This window comes from Humulus lupulus, chromosome 5, assembly GCF_963169125.1.
Source record: "Humulus lupulus chromosome 5, drHumLupu1.1, whole genome shotgun sequence".
Lineage (NCBI taxonomy): Eukaryota > Viridiplantae > Streptophyta > Magnoliopsida > Rosales > Cannabaceae > Humulus > Humulus lupulus.
The window spans coordinates 24,119,659-24,128,738 of NC_084797.1; the positions used below are offsets into that span (position 1 = coordinate 24,119,659).

Genomic DNA, 9,080 nt, shown 5'->3' on the forward strand with positions numbered 1-9,080 from the left:
AGCCATTAGATTTATACTATCCCCTAAATCACATAAAGCCCTTGTCACCATTGAACCCCCTATAAAGCATGGAATGTTGAAACTACCTGGATCTTTAAGCTTGGGAGGTAGCTTCTTTTGAAGTATCGCACTGCACTCCTTAGTAAGTGCCATTGTCTCATAATCCTCTAGTTTCCTTTCCTTTGTCAAAATTTTATTCATAAACTTCAGATAACTCGGCATCTGTTCAAGTGCTTTGGCAAAAGGAATGTTGATGTGTAGCTTTCAAAAGATAACCAAAAATTTAGAAAACTACTTGTCAAGCTTATTCTTTTGAGGCCTCTGAGGATATGGGATCTTTATATAGTGATCTATGCTTATTTTTGGCTGCTTTTTCTCAAGATTCTCATTAACCTCTTCTTCAAATTTACCCTTTTTCTCATCGACCACTTTCGGTAACTGAATAAGCTTCTTACTTGGCTCTTATAAATCCTTACCACCCCTCAAAGATATCGCATTGCATTGTTCTTATGGGTTTACCTCTGTAGTGCTTGGTAAGTTCCCTTGAGCACGATTTGTCAATAGGTTAAGCCAACTGACCAATTTGAGTCTCCCAATTTCGAATAGATGCCATTGTCTCAGTCATGAATTGGTTCAGTACATTAGGTTGTGGTTCAAGTTGCTTCATAGGTATTTTTTGTTGTGGTGGTCTATTTTGTGATTGATAAAACCCAGGAGGAGGTCGTGGATATTGAAGTTGATTCTGCTGAAACTGTTGTTGACTACCCTGACCACTTGTCTAAAAAAAATTTTGGTGATTTCGCCACCCTGGATTGTAACTCATTGAATATGGGTTGCTGGAGGGCCTTGGGAGGTTCCCTATTGCTTGCACTTGCTCCATAGGCATGTTGTTAAAACCCCTTATCATGTATTGTTCAAATAAATGAGTTCCTCCACATAACTCACACATGATTTGCATCTGCATAATGGGAGCTTGAATATTATTCTACTGTAATTGTTTTTTCAATGTTGCCACTTGAGCTGACAACATGGAGATGGCATCCAATTCATGCACTCTAGCCACCTTCTTAGTGGTTTATCTTTCTGATGGCCACTGATAGTTATTCATAGCAATTTCTTCCAATAGATCATAAGCCTCATTAGTGCTCATACTCATGAACGCTCCTCCAGATGATGCATCAATGATTATGCGAGTAGTACCGCACAAACCATTGTAAAAAATATGGACTAACATCCATTTTTCGATTCCATGAAGGGGACATTTTCTGAACAGCTCCTTGAACCTCTCCCACGCATCATAAAGTGACTCACCATCTCTTTGGTTGAAATTTTTTATTTCACCTATTTACCTTGCAGACAGCGATGGTGGGAAAAATTTGGCCAAAAATTTCTAAGTGAGCTCCTCCCATGTTGTGATAGAATTGGCATCCAAGGAAATAATCCAACTCTTTGCTCGGTCCCTTAGTGAAAACGGGAACAATCTCAACCTCACTGCATCATTTTTCACTCTGTTCATCATAAATGTGGCGCAGAGCTCTAGGAAATTAGCCAAATGTAAGTTTGGATCTTTCGTTGGTGATCCCCCAAACTGAACTGGTGATTGTACCATTTGCAGAATAGCAAGCCTAATTTCAAAATTATTAGCCTCAGCCGTTGGAGGTCTAATGCATGATTGTGCCCCCGTGACAGTAGGTAGCACATAGTCCCTCAAAATCTTTGTATTAGTTGTTGAACTAGTGCAACTCATTCAACAACTCTTGCTCCTCCAACATTAAACGCAGATATACCAGCATTAATATTCTCAGCGTTGTCATGGACAATGTTGTCAACCCCTCTATTTCCTCTGTTTTGAGCCGTTCTTTCTAACCTTTTCTATTTATGAATTCTTCTGTAGGTTTTCTCAATTTCAGGATCAATAGGCACCCTCGATTCGGACCCCTATCGTTGCATAAACTATGTGAATACCTGAAATCACAAATTGTGAAAAACCAGAATGAAAACAGTATAAAAGAAAAGCAACAAAATTAGACAAAGAATTAATTTCTTGATAATAGTAAAAACAATCCCCGGCAACAGCGCCAAAAACTTGTTACAGATTTTCTTCACGCAAGTATACGCGTTCGTTTAACAAGTAATATAATGTAAGAAAGGTCGAACCCACAAGGAATGTTACCAAGTACCATTCATTAATCCTAATATTCTATTTGGTTAACAATAATTTGATTATAAGAATTAAGTAAAACTATTGAAATAAGAACGTAATTGTAGGAATAAAAGATAGCAAAAGAAATAGAATTCAATAATTAAATGAACTAGGGAAATTAACTTAATCTACCATCCACTTTATATTTCAGTAATACCAATTATACTATTCAATTCTCTCTCGTGATAGCAGGTCAACAAAAGTAACTTATATTCTTACTGGGATATACAAGTCTCAACCTTATATAAAATTTCTACATCTCTGTGATAAATGAACATAAGACAAGCATTATGTAAGACAATCCTAAAGCTACACAGACCAAATAGGAACTCTCGTCCTATAATGAAATCTATGTCTATTCAATTACAGCATAATCAATTCTCACTTCTCAGATTTCGAATCAAAATCATATAAATCATGTAATAAATGGCCAGTCAATCACAAGCATTAAGCATAAATTCAAATAGATCACAAGATAGAATAGAAATCATCAAACTTGCATTAATTCAAAATATAGTTTAAGGAGAATCCATTAATGTAATGCCCCAAAATCCCTCATAAGGTTTAATGGTTGGATAATGAGGCCAGGAGAGCCATAATTGATTTATTATGCAATTATATGAATTATATTATTATATGATGATGTATGCATGCATGCATGTGGGTCCACAATTCATTTTAAGGGTATTTTGGTAATTTGGCCCGTTGAGGGCATATTTTCATGCATGTTGGTGAATTATGGGTGAGGCCACATTATTATGTGGAAATGTTTGAGCCTTTCGGCATGAAACGATCTTAGAATGTAAGTTAGTGGTTTAGTCATAACGGGGTTATTTACCGAGCTCGGGGTGAGTCTCGGGGTAATTTGATGCTTAGTACATTACCGGGAATTAAAGGGTAATGGGATATGATTTTATTATTATTTGATAATATTGGTAATAACGGGAATTGGAGGATGTTAATTATAATTAACAGGGTAGACTGGAGAGGACAATTTTTCCCTTGGTGGCTGTTAAGGAAATAATTAGGCTTGGGGGGATTTTGGTCTTTTGACCATAGGTTATATTTAAATTAGAAGGCTATGGAATAGAGAACAAAGCAGCAAAAACAGAGCCATTTTCCTTCCTCGCTCACGATCATCATTCTCTTTTTTTATACCCTTTGAACTTTGAAGCTCAATTTGAGGATTGAAGCTAGGAAATCAAGGTTGGAGCTTAGGACTTTAGTTCAGCCATTGAAGGGGATGCAAACCTGAGTTTAAGGTAAGGATTCAGCCATGAATTTTGTGGTTTTTGCTCTGTTTTGAGTTAGTTTTTGAGCTTAGAGTTTTGATTATAGAAGTGGCTATTTGAGGTGGTTTTTAATGATTCAAAGCTTGGGTTTTGATGTCTAAGACATGTAGGACTGGTTTTGGGGATCATTTGTGAGTTTGGTTGAGGTTTGGAGTCAGCTTTTGAGGTTTGAAACTCGGAGAACTCAAAGAGAGAAACTCAGAGTTTGGAAACTCTGGTTCTGGTGCTACAGCGCCCAGTATTGAGCGCTACAGTGCTAATCAAGGGGGTGGCGGCTCTGTCTGTAGCGCCTGGAAGGCAGCGCTATAGCGCTACCCTGTTTTTCTAGGCCATGCTTTTGGGTACTTTTTGGGGTTTTGGCCCGAGGGCTCGGGGGACGATTCCACCACCCTGTTTGGTGAAATTGGAGGTCTCGAGAGCACAAAAGTGGTCCCAGGATTAGGTTTTGGAATTCAAACTTATTGAGACATCATTTATGTTTGTGACTAGGTGACCGCTAAGCACCAAAGGATTGATCATTCTCAAAGGATCGTTCTTTTATTATTTCACGCTCGAACCAGAGGTAAGAAAACTGCACCCAATATGTGACATGCAAGGTTATTGATGAGGCATGTTGAGTGCTCTATATGTGGACATTGATTTCATATTAAATGCTTAGCAGTCTTGCTTACTTTTGAGTGGTACTGACTAACTAGTTAGAACCGGCAATGGTGTCAATATTGACTATGAAGCTGTGACTTATTAGTCAAGTTCGGCAGTGGTACTGAGCACTGGTCGTATGGAATTGACTTATGAGTCAAGAACGGTATTAGCGTGTTTAAAGCAAGCTGAAAAGATTATATCTAATTGACATAAGCATTGTCATCATAGGCATGAAATGCTTGACCAACCTTAAGTTCGATGAAAACAAAAGGGCTTGTCTAGTCTAAAAACTAGTTACTTAGAGCAAGAGCCAAAAGGCTAAGGTGATCGACACGTCACATGGCTTAGGAGAGGATCCCCAGATATGGACTTATTAGCCATCTATTTAAAGAGCGAAACCGTAGAGATGGACTTATTAGTCATCTATACAGGGAACAGATCCTTAGAGGTGGAATTATTAGTCTCCTGCACAATGTGTGACTCCATAGTCACTTATCTGGTTTAAGTTCGTGACTCCATAGTCACTTATCTGGTTCAAGTTTGTGACTCCATAGTCACTTATCTAATTAGGGCTACAAGCCCCAACATGATTACCAGAATCCTGATATTGCATATATGCAGTAATAAGTTTTCTTGCTGAGCTTGGCTCACGGGTTCTATGTGGTGCAGGTAAAGGGAAAGAAAAGCTCACCTAGCCTTGAGTGGAGAGCTTAGGTGGTGATGTGCACATATGCGGCTACTTGACCACCACGGCCAAGGTGTTTCTCAGAGGAACTACGGGTTAACCCTATATTTCGCCGCTTAGGTTAGCGGGTTGTAATTTTGACAATGTAATGACCATTTTGGATTGTAAATAACTTGTAAACGCTTTTTATGGGCACATGTACATTTTTATGTTTTAAATAAAAATATTCATTCCTTTTGATCGAGATTTTTCACCTTAATCTATTAATAACACCTAGATGCACATTATAACCTAATGACTCGTTTAGCGAGTTAAGCACTGTTTAAAGTTCACAGTAACGGTCTTGGAGTAACCAGGGCGTTACAACTTGGTATAAGAGCGTGCCAAGGTTTAGGGTTTCTGTAGACTGGCTGGGAATGTACACTTGCCACTGAGGTCAAGCTCGACTCATGGTTTGGTAACAATTTATGTGTTTATGCATTTAACTGCTTAAATAGAATATAAATGCTTTACCTACTTACCTGAGATATATTGATAAGGCTGGGCCTTGACTACTGCATCATAAGCAAGAACATGCTTATTAGTACTGATATTGCTAGAACATGCTTATTAGTATTGTTAATCATTGAACTATTAAATGATAAGGTTTAAATGCTAAATGCAATGACCATGAATCCATTTGTTTATCTACATGATTGTGGAACATGGGTGATTATCTGTTTGATCTTGGACCGTGAGGCGGCAAGAGGTTTAGTTATCATTGCCTAACTAGCCGCATTGATTGTTTCAGCACAGTGTAAACTGTAGTTATGATTCCAAGACAAACAGATTCATCAATTGGCCAGGAAGATCAGGGCCAAAATAATAGACAGGGTCAAGAGAATGACCAGAGTCAGATTCCTCAGCCAGCTCCTGAACACTGGCAGCAGCGGTTTGCTGACTTACAAGCCAGAGTATTGAGGCAGACTGAGGAAATCTGCCTCCTAAGGCAACAACAGGTTTCTGTAGTGAACAGTTTATCAGAGGCACCACCTGTAGTGGTGCCAATAGTTGAGCAGCTGCCAGAGGCTAGAAGTAAATGGGAACCTCTTTATGAAAGGTTCAGGAAACTGCAACCTCAAGTTTTTTCAGGTAGCGCAGATCCAACTAAGGCAAAGCAGTGGATGAGCATGATTACCACCATCCTTGACTTTATGAGGGTGTCTGGTAATGAGAGGGTGGTATGTGCCACATACATGTTTCAGGAGGATGTCGAAGTGATATCCTAGGCCAGAAATATCAATGCCCTGAGTTGGGAAGGGTTTTAGACTCTGTTCAATGAAAAGTATTACAATGATGCCATCAGGGATGTAAAGGCTGAAGAATTTATCAGATTACTTCAGGGGAGTTTTCAGTAGTTGAGTATGCTCTGGAGTTAGATAGATTGGCAAAGTTTTCCATGGAGCTGGTGCCCACTGATGGGACTAGAAGGGAGAGGTTTCTTTAGGGGCTACAACATAGACTAGCCCAGGATGTTCATATCACCACTGTAGCTAGAGTTACTACTTATGCACAGTTGGTTAAGAAGGCGCTCACAGCTAAGAGCGCAAAGAACAAGATCTTGGAAAACAATGCAGCCAGAAGAGAGTTGAGGAAGACATGTCATCCATTCATGGGTTCAGGTAGGGACGGAGGCCTCAGTGATCAGAAGAGGAAGGCCTCTGATACCTTCCCAGCTCTAGGTCCTGATAAGCGACCACATTGTATTTCAATGGGCTGCCAGGGTGGCAGTGAGTCCTGAAGGGTTTATCCAGAGTGCCCTACATTCAAGAGATGCCATTTTGGGGAGTGTAGGGCAAAGGCTTTCTTCTTATGTGGGGCAGTGGGACATCTCAAGAAAGATTGCCCTAAAGCAAGAAAGGAAGAACCCAAAAAGGTGGACAGCTTGGCCCCAACTCAAGTGTTCGCATTGACTCAAGTAGAAGCAGAGGCTTCACCCTCAGTAGTTACAGGTCAGCTTCTTAGTGTTGGAACCCCTTATACTGTTTTGATTGATTCTAGTGCTACACATTCTTTTGTTGCTAGTAGAATTATTGATAGACTGTGTAGACCATGTGATGATTATGTTGTGGGGTTCAGGACCTTATTACCCACTAGGGAGTTAGTAGTATCCAAAAGATGGTCAGATCTTTGCCAGTGACAGTGGAGGGCAGAGAGTTGTCAGTGGATTTGATAGAGATAGTTATGACTGACGGACTGGTTATTGAAGTATGGGGAAAACATAGATTACAGAAGGAAGTGGTCACCTTTGAGCCTAAAGGTGAGGATCCTTTTGTTTTTGTTGGCACTATGCATGGACCCCGTATACCTATGATTTCTGTTTGAGGGCTAGAGATCTATAGCAAGGAGGTTGCATAGGATTCTTAGCCAGTGTGGTTGACACCACTCAGGTCATGCCAGTGAGACCTGAAGAGACCAAACTAGTCTGTGAGTTTCTAGATGTGTTTCCAGAAGATTTACCAGGGTTACCACACAGAGAGATTGAATTTATGATAGAACTAGCACCAGGGATGGAGCCAATGTCTAGAGCACCTTATAGAATGGCTCTAGCAGAGTTAAAAGAATAGAAAGTACAGTTGCAAGAGTTGTTAGACTTAGGTTTTATCAGACCTAGTTTCTCACCATGGGGTGCACCAGTTCTATTTATGAAGAAGAAAGATGGTTCTCTGAGAATGTGCATTGATTACCGAGAACTGAATAAGTTAACAATTAAGAACAAGTATCCTCTGTCAAGGATAGATGATCGATTTGATCAATTGCAAGGTAAAAGGGTATTCACAAAGATAGATCTTCGTTCTGATTATCATGAGTTAAGGGTCAAGGAGGGAGACATACCAAAGACTGCTCTTCGCACTAGATATGGGCATTATGAGTTCTTAGTCATGTCTTTTGGATTGACTAATGCCCCTACTGCTTTCATGGATTTGATGAACAGAGTGTTCAAGGATTATTTGGACTAGTTTTTTATCGTCTTCATCGATGATATTCTGGTTTATTATCAGTCAGAGTCAGAACATGAGAAACATCTGAGGTTGGTTCTATAGAGACTGAGGGAACACAGATTGTTTGCAAAGTTCAAGAAGTGTGAGTTCTGGTTATCTCATGTATCTTTCCTTGGGCACATTGTCAGTAAGGAGGGGATTAAAGTAGATCCAGCCAAGATTGAAGAGGTCATAGATTGGCCAAGGCCAAAGAGTGCTTCAGAGGTTAGAAGTTTCCTTGGGTTGGCAAGCTATTACAGATGTTTCGTGGAAGGGTTCTCAAAGATTGCCACTTCATTAACTGAGATGACACGCAAGAATCAGAAGTTTGTGTGGTCAAATAGGTGTGAGAACAGCTTCCAAGAACTGAACCATAGGTTGATTATAGCTCTAGTTCTGAGTCTTCCAACAAATCAGGAGAAGTTTGTGATATATTGTGATGCCTCACATCAGGGAAGGTGATTGCTTATGCCTCACGTTAGCTGAAGGAGTATGAACAAAGGTATCCCACTCATTATTTAGAGTTGGCGGCTGTGGTCTATTGAAGGTATGGAGGCATTACCTTTATGGGGAGAAGTGTGAGATCTACATTTACCACAAGAGCCTGGAGTACTTCTTCACACAGAAAGACATGAACATGAGACAAAGGCGTTGGCTGGAGTTGGTAAAAGATTATGATTGTGAGATCTTGTATCATCTAGGAAAGGCCAACGTGGTGGCTGATGCTTTAAGCCGGAAGGGTCCGGGACAGATTTTTAGTGCGAGGCTGATAGCCAAAGAGTTAGAAGAAGATATGACCATAGCTCGCATAGAGTTGCTGGTGGGCCAGTTGGCCAATATTACGCTACATTCTACATTGTTGGAAAGAATCAAGGAAGGTCAGTTGGGTGATCCACAGCTGATCAAGATTAGAGAGGTTGTTTTGGCTAGAGTCTCCAAAGATTACACAGTGTATGAGATGGGCTTGTTGAGATACAAGGGTCGGATATGTGTTCCGTTAGACACTGCTTTGAGGCATGAGATTCTGGATGAATCTCATACTACTCCTTATTATTTGCATCCAGGCACCACGAAGATGTATCAGGATGTGAGATCACTGTATTGGTGGCCTGGGATGATGAGGGATGTAGTGTAATATGTGGCTAAGTGCTTGACATGTCAACAGGTCAAGGCTAAGCATCTGAGGCCAACAGGGTTATTGCAGCCTCTAGACATTCCATAGTGGAAATGGGAATACA

The 9,080-nt window shown here is 40.2% G+C and overlaps 1 non-coding gene across 1 annotated transcript; it reads left to right on the forward strand.

Moving 5' to 3' along the window:
- The first annotated feature begins 1,244 nt into the window (after positions 1-1,244).
- Positions 1,245-1,351, forward strand: LOC133780701 (small nucleolar RNA R71). Its single transcript, XR_009869521.1, has one exon. It is a non-coding gene; the product is annotated as a small nucleolar RNA R71 (small nucleolar RNA).
- The last annotated feature ends 7,729 nt before the right edge of the window (positions 1,352-9,080 follow it).